Source organism: Heloderma suspectum, chromosome 5 (genome assembly GCF_057233095.1).
Source record: "Heloderma suspectum isolate Gila_16-S chromosome 5, 16-S_ref, whole genome shotgun sequence".
In the NCBI taxonomy this organism is placed as follows: Eukaryota; Metazoa; Chordata; class Lepidosauria; order Squamata; family Helodermatidae; genus Heloderma; species Heloderma suspectum.
Window position 1 is genome coordinate 234,038,396 of NC_139462.1, and position 20,970 is coordinate 234,059,365.

The following is a 20,970-nucleotide window of genomic DNA, read 5'->3' on the forward strand; positions in this document are numbered from 1 at the left end:
GTCCACAGTAGTAGATCTGGTGGTCATTTGATGTGAAGTGGCCCATTCCAGTTCATTTCAGTTCACTGATACCCAAAATGTCTATATTTAATCTTGACATCTCCCCAATCACCACATCCAATTTCCCCTGGCTCATAGATCTTACATTCCAGGTTCCTATGGTGTGTTGATCTTTAGAACATCGGATTCGTCATTCACCACCAGCACCATCAGCTGCTAGCCATCCTTTCAGCTTTGAGCTAGCTGCGTCATCACATCTGGGGCTAGTTGAACTTATCCTCTGTTCCTCCCCAGTAGCATTTTGACCATCTTCCGACCTGGGAGTCCCATCTTCCGATGGTATACCGACATATCTCTGGTTGTACTGATCCATTTAGTTTTCATGGCAAGAATACTGGGGTGGGTTGCTGTTTCCTTCCCCAGGGATCGTATTTAGTCTAACCTCTCTGCCATGATCTTCCCGTCTTGGGTGTCCCTTCATGGTTTAGCTCATGACATCACTGAGGTGCTCAAGCTCCAGCACCACGACAACGTAATGATCCCCTTTGCTGAAGTTCGCCGTAAAAGCCTATGTAAATATTTATGTAGGCTAAAACAGAGAAAAATAGGGAACGCAAATGGCGGCCGCCGTAGCCGCCGCCATTTGCATACACTGTTTTTTTGGGGGGGAGGTTAGCCGTGATAGGCTACGTAAATACTTACGTAGCCTGTCACAGCTGCAAGGAAGCAAATGGCGGCCGCAGCAGCCCAGCTGCAGCTGGCCAAGAGACCAGCCGCCGGAGCCGCCGCCACCGCATCCGCCCCAGGTAAGTTCCGGCCTCACTGGAATCCATGGCGGAATTCTCTGCCATCCCTACATCTTGAATGCCTCCAGCGTGGGAGTGCCCACCACCTCCCTAGGGAATTGGTTCCATTGTCGTATTGCTCTAACAGTCAGGAAGTTTCTCCCGATGTTCAGCCAGAATCTGGCTTCCTGTCACTTGAGCCCATTATTCCGTGTCCTGCACTCTGGGATGAACGAGAAGAGATCCTGGCCTTCCTCTCTGTGACAAGCTTTCAAGGACTTGAACAGTGCTATCATCTCTCCCCTCAGTCTTCTCTTCTCATGGCTAAACATGTCCAGTTCTTTCAGGCTCTCCTCACAGGGCTTTGTTTCCAGTCCCCTGATCATCTTTGTTGCCCTCCTCTGAACCCTCTCCAGTTTGTCTGCATCCTTCTTAAAGTGTGGTGCCCAGAACTGGACACAGTACTCCAGATGAGGCCTAAACAGTGCTGAGTAGAGGGGAACTAGTACTTCCTGAGATTTGGAAGCTATGCTTCTATTAATGCAGCCCAAAATAGCATTTGCCTTTTTTGCAGCCCCATCACATTATTGGCTCATATTCTTGATAAGGAATGATAAAGTCTGGGTCTAAGTAGGGGTGTACGGATTCCCCACCGTCTGTTCTGGTAGGGAATCCGTGGGGGGGGGGAGGCGATCCGTTCCTCCACCCCAGAATCCTCCAGAGCTGTTCTGCTCCTCTCGGATCCCAGGGGAGGGGGGACTGGCTTGGGGGCGCTTACCTTCCCTCCTGCCAGCCAGAGCCATTCGCCTCCTCCCTATTCCCATCGATTGCCATGTCTTTAAAAAAAAAAAGCGATCAGGAGGATGTGCCCATAGATGTATACGCAAAATAGAGTAGTGAATCTTGCGTATAAGCCACATCGATTTATACACAAGATTCATGATTCTATTTGTGTATAAGTCTATGGGCACATCCTCCCAATCGCCATTTTTTATTTTTTTTAAGACATGGCAATCGGCAGGGACAGGGAGGAGGGGAACGGCTCTGGCTGGCAAGAAGCAGCCGAAAGCCATTCCGCCTCCAGTCCTCCTGGAGCGGAGGTAAGTGGTCCCAATCCACTGCGGATTCCTGAGGCCGGATTCCAAAGAATCCGACCTCACTTGAAACCGCAGCGGATTTCTGACATCCCTAGATCTAAGTCTGAAATTTCAGCTACTTCTGATTCATATGCTTTCCCATCCACTAACAATTCAATATTATAAACAACATGGCAAGTTTTTATGTTTATAAAAATATTGCTCTTCTCATTTTGCAGAAGTCCAGTTTTTGCGCAACCTATTTCTGCTCCAGTATCAATCAATCCTTTGTATATAGAATCCTTGTACTTACAGATCACATATGGAAAGGCAGGGAAGTCACTCTGCTCCTCCACTGTCTGACTCTTCACCTGAAGTCCTCACTGGAGGGATTATAACTTTCTTTGCTTGTCTGACAGTCTTAAAGTTACCTTTGCCACCTTGCACTGGCTTCACGGAAGTAGGGATGGCGGAGAATTTCTCCCCGAAACTTCGGGGAGCCGAGCGCCAACGTGTTCGGCCCCCAGAAGAAGTTTCGGGGAGAAATTCTCCCCCCCCGCCCCCCGCCCCCCCCCCGGGACGGGACTTACCTTTCCCGAATGTCCCTCCCGGCAGCAGGTCCCGGCGGCGGCTCGGCGGGTCTTCGTCAGGGGCGGGAGCGGCAGCCGGTCTTTCGACTGGCTGCTGCCGCTGCCATTCCAATAAAAGAAGAAAAAAAAACGCCCCGTGATAAGCTACGTGACGATTAACGTAGCCTATCACGGCTAGATTTGCAAAGTCAGCCGTGATAGGCTACGTAAATCATCACGTAGCCTATCACGGGTGACTTTAAAAAAAAAAAAAGCGCGTGCGGCTAATGGCGGCCCCCATAGGGAGCCGCCATTCACGTTCCTTATTTGGTCGCTGTAGTCTACGTAAAGATTTATGTAGACTACGGCGAAAATAAGGGCAAAGCTATTTGTGTTGCCCTTATTTTCGCCGTAGTCTACGTAAAGATTTACGTAGACTACAGCGACCAAATAAGGAACGCGAATGGCGGCTCCCTATGGGGGCCGCCATTTGCGTACGCGCTTTTTTTTTTTTAAGTCACCCATGATAGGCTACGTGATGATTTACGTAGCCTATCACGGCTGACTTTGCAGATCTAGCCGTGATAGGCTACGTTAATCATCACGTAGCCTATCACGGGGGCATTTTTTTTTAAAACTTTTTATTTCGCGGCCGGGCGAGGTGCCTCCTCCCCGGGCTGAATTTCGGCCGGGCGAGGCAGGAAGCCTCCCCCCCGGCCTGAATTTCGGCCGGGCGAGGCGGGAAGCCTCCCCCCCCCGGCCTGAACTTCGCGGGGAGAGCAGCGAAGTGCCTCCCCCCCACCGCGAAAAGCTGCGAGACCAGGTAAGTGACTTTCGTGCACCCCTAGGAACAGGAGGTCTTGGCTGGTACACCTTTCTGTCTCGGGACATGGCTATGATCTCTGGGACAAGTTCCTTCTTGCTCCCATCTGCACTGCATCCATCCCTCTTTGGAGAGCGAAATCTGGAACAAAATTCTGGAAATGGAGTCTGCAGGCCAGTCTGGTACCTGCCAGGAGCTCTCACCTGTGGCCTGAAATTATATCTTCCTTGAGGCAAGGATTTAGAACAAGTATATTGAGGCACAAATGGTTTATCTACTCTTTCTAATTTTGGTCTTTGGAAAAAGATGCAGCCCAAAATAGCTGGTCTGGTCTTCCCTTTGCTGCTGTAGTTCCCCCATTCTGTCCAAGAACCCTTCGTGTTCTCTTATTCCCTGGTGGGTCGACAGTCGCCGCTCCAGTCCACTTATTTTTTCTTCCAGCAGCGTGATCAACTTGCACTTGTTGCAGGTGTAGGCCATGTTGCCCTCAGGCAAGAAAACAAACATGGCACACGCCTTGCAGGTCACCACCACTGGAGAGTCTTGTCCTTCCATAGCCTCTTTTCCCGTTTTGTGTCTAGCTTTGTGATTGTTCTAGACTAACCTGCGCCTGCTCCTCTACTCAGTAGAGGTTAAAAACAGAGTCCCACTGGTGTGGAAGTGTGTGTTACAAGACAAATAAATGAAGAAGAAAAGATGTTTGTTAAAAAAGAAAAAAAAAAGGTTATGGGGCCTCCCCCTTGATGTCCCCTGCCGAACTTCCCTGGCCAACTTCTGTTTGCTCCCCCTGTTCGCTCGCTCTGGTCGCTCACTCTCTGGGAGCTTGCTTGCTTCTGTAGTCCCTGCACCAGCTTGCTCTGCTCTGCTCTGCTCAGCTGGGAGGCGGGAAACGGACTGAAGCTTCCTGTCCACTCAGCTGCTTGGAGTACTCAGGCCACACACACCCAATTCAGTTGGAGCTCTCAGAAGCACCTGGTGAGCTCACAGCCACTCAGAAGGATAAAGGGCAGCCCCCTGGGCTTCCTGCAGCCCACTTACCTCTTTGCCTCTGTCTCCTTTGTCTCTTCTACCACTGCAACTCCCCTGGCCAACTCCTGTTTGCTCCCCCTGTTTGCTCGCTCTGGCAGAGAGTGTGAGCCCTGCCCCTAACTTTTCTCATTTTGCTTTGCGATGCGCCCTAGCATCCCTCAAGTCACGCTCCTCTTCCTCCTCTTCCTCAGAAACTTGAGCTCGCACAGTGGAGGGAGGGGGCAGCAACTCAGCCTGGGCCATCTGTTTATCAAGGCCTTCAGAGGAATCTCTCCCACCATCTTAGGGCTCTAGGGAAGGTCCCTCCCCCAGTCTGATCTAGCTGTTCCAACTCTGATTCAGAATCGGAGCAGTCAGACATCTCAAGGTGCTTGGACTCATTCCTGACAAGGCCCAGCAGATTTTGAGTTGCTGCTGCTGGGAAACAGTGAACCTTGTACCTCTTAATATGCAATCAAACGCTGTTTCAAATTCAGTCATCTGGGTGGGACAGGAAGAAGCTGGAGGCTGCTAGAAGCTGCAGAGAGAAAGAATAGCCAGACCATAATACAAGAACCCAATGGGGTCATCCAGCAGCACCAGACAGGCCGCTTAACAAGATCAGCCTCGGATGGCCTTCTCTCTGTCCCATCAGCCAGGACAGCTAGACTGGTGGGGACGAGGGAGAGGGCCTTCTCTGTGGTGGCCCCCACTCTGTGGAACTCCCTCCCTAGGGAACTCCGTCATGCCCCCTCTTTAATGAGCTTCCGTCGTGCATTAAAAACGTGGTTGTTCAGGCAGGCATTTGGGGTGGGTTAGGGTATTTTTTTAAAAAAAAAAATTATGGTAAAATTTTATTGTTTTAAATTGTTTATGGTGGGTTGTACATCGCCCAGAGTGGCTGGGTGACCAGTCAGATGGGCGATTAATAAATTTAATAAATAAATAAATAAATAAATCCTCTGAAGCTGATTGGTGGGAGAATCAGGGCAGACAAAAGGAAGGATTTCTTCACACAGCGTATGGTTAAGCTATGGAGTTCACTACCACAACATGGAGTGGTGGCCACCAGCTTGGATGGCTCTCTAAAAGGGAATTAGAGAAATCCATGGACGAGGAGGCTCTCAGTGGCTACCAGTCCTGAACCTGTCCTGATGGCTATATGCCACATCCAGTATCAGAGGCAGTATGCCTGGGTACATCAGTTGCTGGGGATCGTGGGCAGGAGGGCGCTGTTGCACTTGTGTCCTGCTCGTGGGTTTCCCATTGGGGCATTCGGTTGGCCACTGTGTGAACAGAGTGCTGGATGAGATGGGCCCTTGGTCTGATCCAGCATCAGGGCTCTCGCTATGTTCTTATGTAAATACATTGCTGGGCCTCCCGCTCATTGACCTGAGCTCCCTTCGAGCCTGACTTACTTTCATGGCCCTGGCTAACCTTCCCCACGTGTGGTGCAGACATGACCCAGCCTATCCACCATTGCTGTAGCTCTTCATCGAAACTCTGCGGTTTCTCCCCGCCACACCGCAGTCACAACGGGGGAGTGAGCAGCTGCTGTTCGCCTTCATTTCCCCCACTTCTCTGCCACCACCCCTCCTGCAGTGACATACCTCTAGAAGAACATGAGACTGAACGCTGAAAAGATTTGTAGCAAATTAAAACTGAGTATTATTCAGAACTAAAAATTAGGCCTGTGCACGGACCCCCCGCTCTGCTTCAGATGCCGCTTTGGATCTTCCAAAGCAGCCCCACTCCACTTCAGACCAATTTGGACCCCATCCACTTCGACTCGGATCTGAATCCGAAGAGAGATTTGGACATCCGAAACACTCGTTGGCATTTTCCCATTGACTTGCATGGGAAAACACAGTCATAACATTTTCGGTTTTTATGATACATGCACGACATTTGGAGAACTCTCAGCTCCCCTGGAAAGGACTCCACCTGCCAAATTTCAGGCAGTTTGGCCCAGTGGTTTTTGTTCTAGGCACAGGAAAAAATTGATTTTTTCCACAAAAACTCTCAAGGCAAAGAGCTATAACTTTTCACTGCTTGCACAGAAGTGCATGAAATTTGTGGAATGCACAGCCTGCCTGGAGAGGATCCCACTTGTCAAATTTCAGACAGTTTGGCTTGCTATTGTTTGCGCAACGCGCAGGTAAAATATGCTGTTCTCAGAAACTCAAACCAAAGTTCATAAAGGGAAAATCAAGTTAGGTGTTGAAGCAGCGAGGAGGTCACTATCCCTAAACTCTGCTGTGGGTTTCTCTGAAGTGCAAACAGTCAATAGTCACAGTCAATAACCTCAGGGTCTCTTTGGCTGAATTGCCTGGGGAAACACTGGCTGGTGGGCAGGAAGCAAACAAAGAGAGCAACCCTGCCAGGTGGCACATCGACTTGAACAAAGAGCGACAACAGTGGTCTGCTGGACTGACAGAGGCAGGAAGCAACACAGCAACCCTGCCAGGAGGGCACAGCAGCACCTCGCCCATGAGTGGCGAATCGGTGATTTTTCTGGGTCAGTCCATGGAGGCAGATGTGCTCCGTGATAGGAAGGTGGTTTGGGGGATTTGCCCTGCAAAAATCCTCTGAAATCAAGAGGAACCCTGCCAAGGATCCCTGTTTTCACACTGTGGCTGCACCCATGAGTGGTGGATCCATCATTTTTCTGGTTCAGTACATGGAGGCAGATGTGCTCTGTGATTGGATGGTGGTTTTGTGGGTCTCCCCTTTAAAAATCATATGAAATCATGAGGATCCCTTTTTGATTTTATGGATCCTCGTTTTACCCAGTCCCCATAGCATGCGCTGTCTTCTCTGCTTGTTCTGCCAAAGGAGAGCGGGAACGGGTAAGGCTTCCTCTGCTATGCCTAGCAGAGACTGGGGCAGCTGCTCCCAGTGGCTAGGACTGGAGCAGAGAGAGAAATGCCATGGAGCTTCCCTCTCGACTCCCTTCCCATCCTGCTGATGCTGCCGCTACCACCACCTCGTCAGGGCAGCGGGAGGTAGGGATGTTAAAGAATTCTGCCACGGATCCCAGGGGGGCTGAATTCCAGTGAATTCGGCCCCCCGGAACCTGTGGCGGAACGGAGCCCCCTGCCCCACCACCCCGCGAAAGCTCCGCGAAATGGAGCCTACCTGGCTGCAGCTCAGCTCCGCCGGTGGCGGCAGCAGCAGTGGTGGAGGTGGCGGCAGCAGCAGCTCCGGCTGCTGCCAGGCTGCTGTGTCCGCAAATGGCGGCCGTCATAGCGGCCGCCATTTGCGTCCCTATGCCGGCCCATGATAGGCTACGTATATATTTACGTAGTCTATCACAGCTAAGGCAGGGACGCAAATGGCGTCCCCAACGCCATTTGCGTCCCTATGGTAGCCCGTGATAGGCTACGTAAATATATACGTAGCCTATCACGGGCCGGCGTAGGGACGCAAATGGCGTCCCCTACGCAGGACGCCTTTTGTGGCTGCAGCAGCCCGGCAACGGCTGGAGGCCCCACTGCGGGTTGGCCCAGCCGGCAGCTCTGCGGCCTGGCCACAGAGCGGAGCCGGCCGGGCAGGATTCCGGGGGGGGGAAGAACGGATCACCTCCCCCCCCGTCGAGGATTCCGGGGGGAGGGACGGATCGCCTCCCACCACCTGCGGAACCCGGTGGAGCCAGGTAAGTGGGGTTTCGCGCACCCCTAGCGGGAGGCTGCTCAATTGTCTGGCAGCTCACACACTCCAATGGATTGCCTTGCACGCCCCCTGGGGTGCATGCACCCCACTTTGGAGACCATTGCTCTAGCCAAATAATGTTGAGGGAGTCCTCTCCTCTCCAGTAATGGAGGCTGACTCACAGCAGAGCTCACTCCCTCCTCCTCCTCCTTTTCTGTCTCCTCTTCCCTTCCCTGCCTCTCCTAGGTGGCTGGATCGCTCTCGAATTCATACTTTTGGTGCCTCCACATCCACTTGCCTTCCCCCTCCCTCTTCCTCCTCCACGTGACCTTTCAGAAGGTGATACATTTTGGAGACAGCCTGTCTGGGCTGCTCAGAAGGCATAAGAAGAGCTATGAACATACGAGGCACTTCGTGGAGGAGCCGCTTCGCTTCGGGGTGCCTCGGTGCTGGCCTGATCTGCTTCGTAGCTTCACTTCACTGTTCGGCCTTCAGACTGAAGTGGTGCACAGCCCTACTAAAAATAGTCACAAATTTGCCCTGGAAAAATACGGGAGGGCAACTCAGAAAACACAGCAATGCAATGGGCTGGCAATTCTGTCATCTGGATTTCCCATAAAATGTGAAGGAACGAAAGATGGAAATTCCAGGGAAAGGGGTTAGTGGGGCTGCATCCTGGGTCCTCTGATTTATGCTTGACTATTCCACACGAACAGAAACACAGTCATACTTAACCAAACAAATGCAAGCTGAAAGCAGGAGAAACGGACCTTAAGAAACCCTCTGAGGTAATTATAGTTGCAAGCCCAGTTGGAATGGGAGCCAAAAAAATGTGTGTGGGGGGGGAAGAAAAAATGTGGAAGTGAAAGGAGCCTTTCTGGGAAATGTGGTGACTTGCTAGAAACCCTTTTATGACAGGAGTGGCTTGCAGCCAACACTTGCTAGCATTTGTCAGGGAGCCAAGCAACAGGGACTTGCTTTTTTAAGGACGCTTATTTTTATATGAGAAAACAGCCCAACAAAACACAAAGTAATCGTGCTCTTTGCAGAACATTTCACCGAATCATTTATTTGCAAAGATGGGATAAAACAGAGCAGGGGAAAAGCTGTTTGGTAGGGAGACACATGAAGGGGGGTCAAATGCCCTCTACCATTATGCACTTTCTCCTCTTTGAGTTGTAAGGGTGGGTGGGGGTTGACTCTAAAGTTTGCTTTTCAGTTAGCACAGAATTCCAGTCCTCCTGTGATGTTCTCAAATGAAGGGGAAACCGTGGGCATAAAGTTATTTGTAACAAATTCCCATAGAAATAAATGGCAATCATAGAATAGTAGTATCATAGAATAGTAGGGTTGGAAGGGGCCTACAGGGCCATCGAGTCCAACCCCCATAATGTGCTTAGGTGTGTTCAAATTACATTGATTATTTTAATGTGCAAAGTGCTTTGTCATGACCCTTTCAGTACTCTGTAGTAAACAGCTTCAGGGTTTTTAGGGACAACTATTTACTGCAGAGGGAAATATGGGAATTACACTCATAGCCGCCACTCATAGCAGCCAGAAGAGAGGTTTGGCCGACACCCTCTAAATGCTGTAGACACGGATTGCTCTGTCGTCGTGCTGCTCCAGCACCAGACCATTTGAACTCGAACAAAATATCAACGAACAGCAGCAGAGTAAACCTCCTCCATCCTGGTCCCCTGTAGTGACACTGTCTGTGAACCCTTTCTGCATTCTGCGAACCCTTTTCTTCTTTTGTCATTTTATTTCACTTTCAAAGTCTGTGCTTTTCTCCTCTCCCTTGGAGCGCACAGCTGCCCCAATTTTCCTTAATTCCTAGGGGGGTGGGAATTAATGGCGGTCTGGCTATTCTGTAACACGATGCACCCCCCCCCCCGGCACAGTCCAGTCAGTGCAGACACTACAGTCTTAGAATTGGGCCTTGTGGTGGGACTTTGCTGCAAAAACATTTCTCCTGTATTGTTCACAAACTATGAAGTATGCTCACTCTGAAAGTGCGATTGGCCTCCATCCTTTTGGCTTTTAGGAAGGCTATAAAGATGCATATCTTCAAATTAGCCTTTTAGACTTGTAGTTAACGCTTTAATGTTTTTACCATTTGTAACGTTCTTGATTTTATTGTTTTAAATTGTTGTACACTGCCCTGAAGACTTTTTAAAAAATAAGGCAGTATATAAATGCAAAGAAAGAAAGAGAGACAGACAGACAGACAGACAGAGAGACAGACAGACCTGATGAAAGACATTCACTGGTTATTTGCATATTTGCAGGATTAAAACAGAGAAAGGAAGCAGAGAGGCTGTGTGGCAGGGGGCAAAGGGGGGGCATAGAAGCATCCAACAGCTCATGATTAGACCCCTCCCCCAAAGTTCAGTTTCACTGGAGCCGTGGGGGATCTGGGGGAGAATCTGAGATATTTTTGTGCTGTCTACCACAGGGAGGCCACCATCCAGTCCTACCCACCAGAGCAGCTACTTCTCGGGCATTCCTCCAAATTAGATTTTGGCTAAGAAGGCCAGCGGAAAGGAATCCCCGGGGCAAAACTGGGTTCTTCAAAACTGAGCGTCCCCCAGAATTTTTGCAAATGTCTCAATAGTGTGTTTCTTAATCCAGGAATCCTGGACTGCCTTGAAACCTGAGTTGTGTCCGATCCTCCCTTGAAGGGCAACGTGATGAAGGTGAGTCCCCTGACAGTGATCATGGTACTGCCACCACAAATCTCTGGACTGCTGCTGTCTTAGTTCCTTACAGCTTACAGGTGGCCACAAAATAGTCCTGTTCCCAGGGCCTCCTCTTTGTATCCCACTGAAGCTGAACATTGCTGCCAGGATGCCTGTTAAGAGGACTCACTGGGCCATGTTCTCAGCCTGACCTTGAACTAGCAAGGAAAGCATGGGGCGGGAGCATGGGCAGCCCTGGTCAGGTCTGGGCGAGTCATGTCTCAGCTTGATGGACCTCATGGGGTTGCTGCACTCTTGAGTGGTCCTTTGCTCGTGGGAGCTGCTGAAGACATGCTCCTGCTGCTGAGCCATTCAGGCCTCCACCCTCCGTTCCGGCTCAGAGCTTTGCTTGCTGGCTGTCTTTGAGGCCCTTGCTCATGGCCTCCATGTGGCGATCATCCTTCCTGGCCTTCCTTCTTCCCTGTCTTGCCACTCCCAAGCATCAGGGTCACATGAAGCAAGACATCCTAAGATGAGGTCCCCCTGCATGTTTCTGCGACAAAAGGGTGGCACCTTTGAAGAGGCCGAGTCACCTGGGCTGCCCTGTAACTACGCGAGGGTCGCTACTGAGGACGGGAGCCACATACGTCTCTACCTTTGCTCCCACCCCAGTGAGGCAGTGGAATCTCCCAGATGTCCCCTCCTTGCTTTATGATCATCAGAGAAGGGCTCTCTGTGTGGTCCCTCGCTGGCAGATGTCAGCCATATGCTCTCAGGCAGGAGTGTAGAAGCTCAGGAGGCCACTGGGCCAAATCCGGCCCACCTGAAGTCCGAATCCAGCCTTCAGGGTTGCACAGATGGCCACACCCCCTTCCCCTCCACCACCCCCTTTTCTCCAACCACCGCTCATTTGGCGGTTTCCTGTCCCAAAATGTTGGAATGCCTCTCCTCGCTAGGGCTGGGAGGACGAGGGCTGCTCAAGCTTCCCGAGGGTCTCTGGCATTGGTTTGCCTCCCTCCCGTTCTCACTGGGACTCATTTTTCTTTTCGTGCAAATGGGGAATGTGTGCATTTCTGCAGGCACGTTTCAAAAGTGTCCACTTCTTTCAATTAAGTGGGAAAATGCATGTATCTGAAAGACGTGCATTTTCAAAATCAGACATATTTCTCCAATGCAATTACAAGTTTCAGAACGTGCAAGCTTTTACCCCCGCCCCCCCAAACATAATCCTGTTCATGTTCATGTTTGGGGTTTTGACGGGGCAAGTTCTGATGACAGGGGAGTTGAAGTGGTTGAAGAGACAAAGGAGACAGAGGCTAAGAGGTAAGTGAGCTGCAGGAAGCCCAGGGGGCTGCCCTTTATCCTTCTGAGTGGCCGTGAGCTCACCAGGTGCTTCTGAGAGCTCCAACTGAATTGGGGGTGTGTGGCCTGAGTACTCCCAGCAGCTGAGTGGGCGGGAAGCTTCAGTCTGTTTCCCGCCTCCCAGATGAGCAGAGCAGAGCAGAGCAGAGCAGAGCAGAGCAAGCTGCTCCAGCTGGTCCAGGGACTACAGAAGCAAGCAAGCTCCCAGAGAGCGAGCGAACAGAGTGAGTAGACAGGGGGAGCAAACAGGAGTTGGCCAGGGGAGTGCGGCAGGGGAGGTCAAGGGGGAGGCCCCTAACTTTTTTTATTTTTATTTTTTATTTTTTTGACTAACTTTTTTCCATTTATTTGTCTTGTAACACACACTTTCACACCAGTGGGACTCCGCTTTTAACCTCTACTGAGTAGAGGAGCAGGCACAGGCTAGTCTAGAACAATCACAAAGCTAGACACAAAAGGGGAAAAGAGGCTATGGAAGGACAAGACTCTCCAGTGGTGGTGACCTGCAAGGTGTGTGCAATGTTTGTTTTCTTGCCTGAGAACCACATGGCCTACACCCGCAACAAGTGCAAGTTGATCACGCTGCTGGAAGAAAAAGTAAGTGGACTGGAGCGGCGACTGTCGACCCTCCAGGGAATAAGAGAACACGAAGAGTTCTTGGACAGAATGCTGGAACTGCAGCAGCAAAGGGAAGACCAGAAGCTTGAAGAGCAACAGCAAGAAGAGGCAGTGGGAAATGCTGAGGCAAAGAAAAATGGAGTAGAGGATACTCCTTGGAAAAGGGTGACAGTTAGGAGAAGAACTAGACGCCATTCTGCACCAGTGGAAGCAGTGGAGCTGTGGAACCGATTCCAGGAACTTGCGGATGAGACTGGAGGACAGCCTGCAGAGGAAGAATCACAGGGGAACCTGCATGAGAGTGAGCAAGAGGCTGAAGGTCAGTCAAACAGAGGCGAAAAAACCCAGGCCTACAAGAAGAAGAAGAGAAGAGTGGTAGTAGTGGGAGACTCCTTGCTGCGTGGGATCGAGACCAAAGTATGTCGCGAAGACCCGTAGACTCGCCAGGTATGTTGTCTCCCGGGAGGACAGATTAGAGACGTGACTGAAAGGTTGCCTGCACTCATAAAGCCCACTGACAGGTATCCTTTTCTTCTCATCCATGTGGGAACAAATGATACCCACATGGATTTCTCCACCAAGAGGAGCTACGAAGAGATCACGTCAGACTTTGAAGCTTTGGGAAGGAAACTCAAGAACTTTGGGGCCCAGATAGTTTTCTCATCCATCCTTCCAGTAGTTAGAAGGGGGATAGAAAGGGAATGAAAAATACTCCGGGTGAATGACTGGCTGCGAAGGTGGTGCCGACGAGAGAGATTTGGATTCTGGAACCACGGGCTATACTTCCTGGAAGATGGGCTGTTGGCTAGGGACAGGTTGCACCTCAAAAGGATAGGAAGAATGTGTTTGGCCACAGCATGAAGAACTTCATCAGGAGGGCTTTAAACTGAATCCTACGGGGAAGGGAGATGTAATGTTGGGGGTAACAATGGACGTAGGCGCATGCACTGCAACGGAGAGAACAGCTCTGATAGCGCCCAATAATAGTCTTCAGACACATGTAGGAAGAAAGCCAGACTATGAAGCACATGGTCTTCGATGTCTATATACTAATGCCCAGAGTATGGGAAACAAACAGAACGAACTTGAACTCTTAATACAGGAGGGAAATTATGACTTGATAGGTATAACTGAGACTTGGTGGGATGACTCTCATGACTGGAACACAGCAATTGAAGGATATAACTTGTTCAAAAAGAACAGGAGGAACAGAAAGGGAGGTGGGATTGCACTGTATGTGAAAAAGACATATCTCTGCACAGAAATACAAGAGGATGAGGTTGGTAGCCCCATCGAGAGCATCTGGGTTGAAATAAATGGAGCAAAGAATAAAAGGAACCTGGTGGTCGGAGTCTGCTACCGGCCACCCAATCAAGGAGAAGACAAGGATGAAACTTTTGAAAAGCAAATAGCCAATGTTTTAAGGAAGCATGATGTAGTAGTAATGGGGGACTTCAATTTCCCCGATATTTGTTGGGAGACAAATTCTGTAAAACATGGCCCCTCCAGGAAATTCCTGACTTGTGTGGCAGATAACTTCCTCCTACAGAAAGTAGAGGAAGGAACTAGAGGATCAGCTATCCTAGACTTGATCCTAACCAACAGAGATGACTTAGTAGGGGTGGACGAAAGTCCCTTACCTGTCCTCGAAGGACGTTCGCGGTGGGGGGGAGGCGCTTCGCTGCTCCCCCCGCGAAGTTCAGGCCAGGGGGGGAGGCTTCCCGCCTCGCCCCGGCCGAAATTCAGGCCGGGGAGGAGGCTTCCCGCCTCGCCCGGCCGCGAACGCGAAAGTTTAAAAAAAAAAACAACGCCCCCTGATAGGCTACGTGACGATTGACGTAGCCTATCATGGCTGACTTTGCAAATCTAGCCGTGATAGGCTACGTTAATCCTCATGTAGCCTATCAGGGGGCGTGTGTTTTTTTTTCTTTTATTGCAATGACGGCGGTGGCAGCCGGTCGAAAGACCGGCTGCTGCTCCCGCCCCGCTCGAACACCCGCCGAACCGCCGGCCGGACCCGCCGCCGGGAGGGCCATTCGGAGAAGGTAAGTCCCGTCCTGGGGGGGGGTGCGGGGGCGGGGGGGTGCGGAGGATTTCTCCCCGAAACTTGTTTGGGGGGCCGAACACGTTGGCGCTCGGCCCCCCGAAGTTTCTGGGAGAAATTCTCTGCCAACCCTATGACTTAGTGGATCAAGTAGCAGTTACAGGAACTCTGGGGGAAAGCGACCATGTTGTACTTGAGTTCTTGGTTCTAAGGTAAGCAAAAGCCCAGTGTAGTCAAACGCGTGCCCTGGATTTTAGGAAAGCTGATTTTAATAAACTCAGAACAATGATCAGGAAGGTCCCATGGCAAGCGACGCTAACGAGAAAAGGAGTCCAAGATGGGTGGGAGCTTGTAAAACAGGGAATTCTCAAGGCACAATCACAAACAATTCCAACAAGAAGAAAAGGTGGAAGACAATAGAAGAAGCCAATGTGGCTTCACAAAAAGCTTAGGGATGACCTGAAAACAAAAAAGGACACATACAGGAAGTGGAGAGAAGGCCAAGCAACAAAGGAAGAGTACAGGCAGGTAGCACAGAATTGCAGGGATGGCGTCAGGAAGGCTAAAGCTGAGAACGAGCTGAGGTTAGCGAGGGATGCTAAAAACAACAAAAAGGCTTTCTTCAGCTACGTGCATAGTAAAAGGCAGAGGAAAGAAATGGTGGTTCAGCTATTAAATAAGGATGGCAAAACAATAACAGATGACAAAGAAAAGGCAGAGGTGCTCAATTCCTACTTTGGCTCAGTCTTCTCCCAAAAGAGGGTCTATGACCCCCCTGGCAAAGGCGAAGTACAGGCTGAAGGGGCAGGATTGCAGCTTGTGATCGATAGGCATATGGTCAAGGAACACCTCATTACTTGGAATGAGTTCAAATCTCCAGGGCCAGATGAACTGCATCCTAGAGTAATAAAGGAACTGACAGAAGAACTCTCAGAACCGCTCTCTATTCTCTTTGAGAAATCATGGAAGACGGGGGAAGTGCCAGATGACTGGAGGAGGGCTAACGTTGTCCCTATCTTCCAAAAGGGTAAAAAGGAGGAACCTGGGAACTACAGACCAGTCAGTCTGACATCAATCCCTGGGAAAATTCTGGAGCAGATGATAAAGCAATCCATCTGGAAGCACCTTGAAAACAATGCCGTGATTACTCGAAGCCAACATGGATTTGTCAAGAACAAATCCTGCCAGATGAATCTGATCTCATTTTTTGATCAAGTAACCTTTCTTGTGGACCGTGGGAATGCTGTAGACATCATATACCTCGACTTCAGCAAAGCTTTCGACAAAGTGCCCCATGATCTCCTGATGAGCAAACTAGCTCAAAGTGGGCTAGATGAAACAACGATCCGGTGGATCCACAGTTGGCTACAGAATCGGACTCAAAGAGTGCTTATCAATGGGACCTTCTCAAACTGGGGAGAGGTAAGGAGTGGGGTACCGCAGGGCTCAGTCCTGGGCCCAGTGCTCTTCCACATTTTTATTAATGACTTGGAGGAGGAGGTGCAGGGAATGCTGATCAAATTTGCAGATGACACCAAATTGGGTGGGATAGCTAATACTTTGGAAGACAGAAACAAAATTCAAGGTGATCTTGATAGACTGGAGCGCTGGGCAGAAAACAACAGAATGACATTGAATAGGGATAAATGCCAAGTTCTGCACCTAGGAAAAAGAAACCAAATGCACAGTTACAAGATGGGGGATACGTGGCTCAACCACACTACAAGCGAGAAGGATCTTGGAATTGTTGTCGATCACAAGCTGAATATGAGCCAACAATGTGATGTGGCTGCAGAAAAGGCAACTGCCCTTTTGGGCTGCATTAATAGAAGCATAGCTTCCAAATCCCGGGAAGTACTAGTTCCCCTCTACTCAGCGCTGGTTAGGCCTCATCTGGAGTACTGTGTCCAGTTCTGGGCACCACACTTTAAGAAGGATGCAGACAAGCTGGAGAGGGTTCAAAGGAGGGCAACAAAGATGATCAGGGGACTGGAAACAAAGCCTTATGAAGAGAGACTGAAAGAACTGGGCATGTTTAGCCTTGAGAAGAGAAGACTGAGGGGAGATATGATAGCACTCTTCAAGTACTTGAAAGGTTGTCACAGAGAGGAAGGCCAGGATCTCTTCTCGATCATCCCAGAGTACAGGACACGGAATAATGGGCTCAAGTTACAGGAAGCCAGATTCCGGCTGAACATCAGGAAAAACGTCCTGACTGTAAGAGTAATACGACAATGGAACCAATTACCTGGGGAGGTGGTGGGCTCTCTCACACTGGAGGCCTTCAAGACGAGGCTGGACAGCCATTTGTCAGGGATGCTCTGACTTGGATTCCTGCACTGAGCAGGGGTTTGGACTCGATGGCCTTGTAGGCCCCTTCCAACCCTACTATTCTATGATTCTATGAGAATTGAAACGAAATTCTTGTCCACCCCTGCTCCTAAAGCTTAGGCAGTGATGGCAAGAGCCTTTGGCTAAAATATGCTGGTATTTGAGGTATTTTGCCACACACACCCGTTTTGCATGTGCCCCCTCAACTGGAATGTGGCCCCCAAGAGCTTCTCTGAAATTGACTGTCACCCTCAGGCTGAAAGAAGTTCAACACCCCTGTGCTAGGGCCTTCTCTGTGGTGGTGTCCTAGTGGACTCCCGCCCAGAAGAGTCTCCCCACCCCCGCCAGCACCCTTGTGTCCTTTAGAAAACTACAAAGAACCAGTAGAGGTTAAAACCGTGCATTGATTCTAGCACTAGAAAATGGGCCGAGAAGTGAAATGTTCATTTGCACATTAAATGACATGAAATAGATGGCTGAATCCAGAATTCCAAGTTCCTTAGCGTGCAGACTGCGCACCGCATCAGGTCCCGCAAGCCGCTCCCCTCTGCCCTCTACGCCCCTCTTTCTGACCTACTGGTTCACTCTTGCATCTGCCTTTGCTGCTTGAGCTGAGTGTTGCTGCCCCACATACACAGCCACTGTGCTTCCTTAGGATACCGCACATGAATCTGCAAGCAATTAGTGCACAGCCCCTGTTCCTGCATTTCTAGGGGGCTCCAGAGTGAGCGTCTTTGACTGATTCGTGGGCAGGTTATTTTCTTCAAGAGGACTCATACGAACGTTATTGAGATGGCATAATTGTATCTCGCTTAGCCCAAAGAGAACAAGAGCTGAGAATTCTTCTCATCGGCAAAACAGGAACTGGGAAGAGTTCAACAGGAAACACCATCCTGGGGGCGAAGGAATTCCATAGGTGTCCTGCGCCTGGGTCAGTCACCAGGTTTTGTGAAAGCAAGGAAGCCACCTTCGAGGGGAGGAGACTGATTGTTGTTGATACTCCTGGGTTTTTTGACAATAACAAAAAGCAAATTAATACATGGAGAGTTCTTGAGCAGTGTATCGATCTTCTTGAACCAGGCCCCCATGCTATCGTAGTGGTTATAAAGACAGGCACGATAACAAAAGGGGAGCAAAATGCTATTCGGCAGGTTAAAAAGCTTTTCAGCATTGAAGGAAAACGTTTTCGGATCCTTTTATTCACCCATAAAGATGAGTTAGGTCGTTATGATTTAACTCTTAAGAGCTTTCTTAGCAGGCACAGAGGGAGAACTGAAGGATATGATGGATATGTCTGCAAACCAATTCATTGCTTTCAACATCAGGTGAAGGAACTGATTAAAGAAATAGATGACATGGTGTCACTTAAAAGGTACAAAGCCATGTTACACCAAAGAACTGTTCAAAAAGGACCGCTCCTGGTTATATTACTATACTGTAATATAAGCAAGGATGTAAATATGTTTGCCAATGAACCTTAATTTCTATTCTGATTCTGAGGCAAAAAATGCAACTCCCCTCAGAAATGAAATCCTGCAGGGCTGCCTTCATCTTTCCTCCTCCTCCAACAGTTCTTTTCACCCTATATAATGACCATATTCCTGAACATGACAACTGAAGCTTCTTTTTCTGCTATGTATACTGCTCCTTTGGCCTATTAAGACATTCCTCTCTTCCGCTTGTAATTACACACGTTGCTCTTGTGAGATAGATGTTTAGTGCATTAGATATAGAAAGCTGCCTTATTTATGCCTCCATCTGAACATAAGAACAACATAAGTGCTCTGCTGGATCAGGCCAAGGTCCATCTTGTCCAGCATTCTGTTCACACAGTGGCCGGCCAGGCCAGCTGCCCATGTAAAACACACAAGTAGGACATGAGCGCAACTAGGGGTGTACGGAACTCACCTCTGAGTCCGCTGGGGGGTCCGCGGGGGGTCCGGAATGCCGGACTGAAAATACCCCAAGATGTCTGCTGCAATGCCTAAACAAAAAAGTCACCTCACTGCACTCTGGGAGAACACACTCTCAGCACATTCTTGTCTAATGTAGGGATGAGTGAGAATTTCATGTCAGTTTGTTTTTGATAAGAATTGACCCAAATTTGCAAATGTATTCATATGCAGGACAGAAGGAAATAGAGATTTTTTTAAAAAATGGAATGTGGGAGAAACCAAAACTGACAGATTTGTCCATTCAGGCCCAAGGCTCTGAGTCCTTTGCTCTTGAAACTTAGAGTTTGGTTCCAATTGGAAGTCTCAAGAATCTCCACAAAGTATTATATCCTGCATTTGGCAAGAGAGGGTGGAAATCTTTTTTGGAAACAAGATAAAGTTATGTTATTTCCAGATTACATCAAAGAGGTGGCTGATAAAAGAAGGCAATTCATCAAGGCAAAAAACATGGCAAAACAAATGAACTTACAATACCACTTAAAATATCCTGCTGCATTTTGCATTGTTTCTGAAGGTCAGATGAAGAAGTTCCTAAATCATGAAATGGCAGAGGCATGGCTGAACGTAAAAATGCGTGAGACTTGGGGATGGCGGAGAATTCCGCCACGGATCTCAGTGAGGCTGAATGCCAGTGCATTTGGCCCCCAAAAATCCGTGGCGGAACGAAGCCCCCCGCCCTACCACCCTGCGAAAGGCGCGCGAAATGGAACACGTACCTGGTGCCATTCGCACTGCTTGGCGAATGGTGGCCGCATCTGCGGCCGCCATTCACTTCCCCATTTTAGCCGTGATTGGCTACGTAAATACTTACGTACCCTATCACAGCAAAAAGGGAATGCAAATGGTGGCCGCCATAGCTGCCACCGTTTGCGTCCCTGCCTTTTGCCGTGATAGGCTATGTAAGTATTTACGTAGCCTATCATGGCCAAAAAAAGGGACGCAAATGGCGGCGGCTACGGCGGCGGCCATTTGCGTCCCTGCGCAGCCCAGCAGTGGCTGGATATCGCTGCGGGCGGCCCCGGCTGGCGAGGATTTCGGGGGGAGGCACAGAGCGCCTCCCCCCCACCACAGATGTTGCCAGACGAAACGAGTAAGTCGTTTCGTACATCCCTAGTGAGACTTCTGTTCCAGCCCCATGAACTGGAATCTATAAACAAGTTTTGTTAATTGTTTATGTTTAGTCTGCATGATTCACGCGAGGTCAGAGATAACTGATTATACATACATTTGTTTGCTCTCCTTCATTCTTCTTCTTTTATTTTTCTTTAAATTCTCGTTATGATATGCTGTATTTAAATATATTATTTGAGGGTGTATTGTGCCCACTCATTTATATATCTAGTATAAAATATATTACTGACTGTTGTAAGGTTGCTTTCAAGCTTTATTATTATATAACATTATAATTTCATCTCTCTTTTTTTGCTGTTGTTATTATTATTACTATTATTAACATTACTATAAGGCTACTAAGATTTGCTAAAATCTGCTAGGTTTTATTGTGGTTGTATTGTTATATTGTGGTTTTAATGTTCTGTATATTTTAAATTGTTTTATTGTGTGTTGTTTGGATTTAATTTTTGTGAACCGCCCAGAGAGCTTCGGCTATTGGGCGGTATAGAAATGAAATAAATAAATAAATAATAAATAAATATTGTTGTGTCCTCCTAAGAATATTGTATTGTTAGGAAATTGTTGTTATTGATCAGGTTGTTGGTATTGTTTATTTCATTTATAAAGACAAAAATAAATAAAAAGTATTCCCAAAAAAAGAAACTTCGAGTTTGAATCCCTGTATATTCAACCGTACATTCAACCGTGTTCATGCTGAATTAGGGTTACCACCTCTTTCAGGATTCCAGCCCTCAATGGATACATCAGGAGAAAGAATCTGACACGGAATATTGAAGTTGGATTGGATTGGACTGGAGTTGATAAAGAAGGGAGAAACGGCTACTGCTACAATACTTCCTTGGACGCTGAAACTCTGATCAAGAAGGTTTAAAACCTGACACATTAAGAATGCGCTTTACACGTTTTCAATTTAATTCCCCACCCCCCAAGAACTGA

General features: G+C 48.9%; 1 pseudogene; it reads left to right on the forward strand.

Annotated features, from left to right (window-relative positions):
- The first annotated feature begins 11,122 nt into the window (after positions 1 to 11,122).
- Positions 11,123 to 18,438, forward strand: LOC146345376 (GTPase IMAP family member 4-like; annotated as a pseudogene).
- Positions 18,439 to 20,970: the final 2,532 nt, after the last annotated feature.